The 2,148-nt window shown below is 44.0% G+C and overlaps 1 long non-coding RNA gene across 1 annotated transcript; it reads right to left on the reverse strand.

Moving 5' to 3' along the window:
* Positions 1 to 333: 333 nt before the first annotated feature.
* On the reverse strand, positions 334 to 1,876 carry LOC116375780 (uncharacterized). The gene is made up of 3 exons (XR_004211137.1): positions 1,742 to 1,876; positions 1,041 to 1,377; positions 334 to 930 (listed from the first exon to the last, which is right to left on the reverse strand). It is a non-coding gene; the product is annotated as an uncharacterized LOC116375780 (long non-coding RNA).
* Between the last annotated feature and the right edge of the window lie 272 nt (positions 1,877 to 2,148).

A 2,148-nucleotide genomic window follows, 5' to 3' on the forward strand; every position in this document is an offset into this window, starting at 1 on the left:
ATGTGTTATTTCATAGTTTTGATGTCTCCACTATTATTCTACAATGTAGAAAATAGTTTATTTTTATTTTTATTGAATGAGTAGGTGTGTCCCAACCTTTTGACTGGTAGTGTACACTACCGTTCAAACGTTTGGGGTCACTTCAAAATGTCAAATTGGCCGTCTAGGCAGAGTTACACCGAAATAGCCATATCTCAGACTGGCCAATAAAAGATTAAGATGGGCAAAAGAACAGACACTGGACAGAGGAACTCTGTACCTTTTGACTAATCACATTATCCCATGTATGTAAAAAAACAGTAGTGTTATTAATTGATCAATCGAGTCATTCTGTACTTTTCATCTTTTTTAAATATTTATTTTAAAAAAACATTCTCTGTCAGATTCATCATCCCTTCTGTGTGGCCAGATGAAACTTCCTGCTGAACAGCCAATCACATCAATGTGCTCCATGCTGCCTGGTGTGCTCTCTTGGGAAGTCATCCCTACGAGCAAAAGACATGAAAAAACATATCGTTGTTTACTTTGCTCAATGGGATCCTTCCAAATGTCCGTTTGACGAGTGAAGCCTGGGTGTCCAAGGCAACCGCTGTGGAGCCCTGGTTGGTGGTGATCACGGGTCAGTGCAGTTTCACTGGGTGTCCAAGACAACCGCTGTGGAGCTCTGGTTGGTGGTGATCACGGGTCAGTGCAGTTTCACTTGGGTGTCCAAGACAACCGCTGTGGAACCCTGGTTGGTGGTGATCACGGGTCAGTGCTGTTTCACTGGGTGTCCAAGGCTAGCGCTGTGGAGCCCTGGTTGGTGGTGATCACGGGTCAGTGCTGTTTCACTGGGTGTCCAAGGCTAGCGCTGTGGAGCCCTGGTTGGTGGTGATCACGGGTCAATGCTGTTTCATATTGACGTTGCCACAGGATCCTGGATGGTACTTCCTGAATGAGAAGAATCAGAGGGGGTTGGTTAGGTTGGAAATGTCATTACATGTTATCAGCTGTAACATTGTCTGAATAGTGATGAATACCAAGTGCTGTACAGGACTTACAACACATTGAGATGGTACTGAAGCTTTGAGATGTGAAGATGTGGCTGTTACTGCAGTGGCCTGGTGGACTGACAGGGTTGGTGGGATGAGATGGTACTGAAGCTACGTGACGTGAAGATGTGGCTGTTACTGCAGTGGCCTGGTGGACTGACAGGGTTGGTGGGATGAGATGGTACTGAAGCTACGTGACGTGAAGATGTGGCTGTTACTGCAGTGGCCTGGTGGACTGACAGGGTTGGTGGGATGAGATGGTACTGAAGCTACGTGACGTGAAGATGTGGCTGTTACTGCAGTGGCCTGGTGGACTGACAGAGTTGGTGGGATGAGATGGAGGAGTCTGGAGGTCAAAACAGGATGAACAAACAAAACAAGAAAAACATCAGAAATACTGATTTATTACCAACTGTTAAACTCTAAAATATATGTCTGGAAACTTTAGACACAGTTTGTTATGATAAAAAAAAGATTTACAACTGGGTTCTCTGGATTAGACTGAATAAAAGTATGGTTGACACCAATGTAATGGGTTAAGAAGTTGTGTTCCTTGTTGGCAGTGGAAGCTGGAACAAACATCACCCCAATCAGAACACCTACAGAACAATCTGCTGTTTGTAAATCAACTTCCTCTAGATCTGGGATATGTGTTCAGTGTAACAGAGATAATATCACGTTGACATCACTGGAGAAGAATCTGTACTTACCTGATCTGTGGCCTCGCCTGGCTCCTCCCACAAGGAGGTGGAGCAACATGGGGGATAATGGGGGAGGGGTGATACCAGCCGCTCAACAACAGACCAACAGGCAGTTCTGGGAAACAGAAGGACATTTCTGAGAAGTCAATCCCCTACCTTTGTCTTGACGTATCAATTATTGTTTGGTTATGTGCAAGCTATGGCATATAAATGCAGCATTCAGTGGGGTGAATGAACTCTGTTTGAGCTTTTCTCTGCATTCGTTTGAGGTCATCTGTTTAAAACCTAACACCTTGCTTCGATGTATTGACTTTAACGCCTAAATGTTTTGATTCATCTTCAGAATTAGAATGAAATTAACCTTGTTTTCACATTAAACATCAAGAAAAGGTTCTAATCTTCCATCACATGATGAC

The sequence above is a fragment of the Oncorhynchus kisutch genome, linkage group LG10 (assembly GCF_002021735.2).
Source record: "Oncorhynchus kisutch isolate 150728-3 linkage group LG10, Okis_V2, whole genome shotgun sequence".
NCBI lineage: Eukaryota > Metazoa > Chordata > Actinopteri > Salmoniformes > Salmonidae > Oncorhynchus > Oncorhynchus kisutch.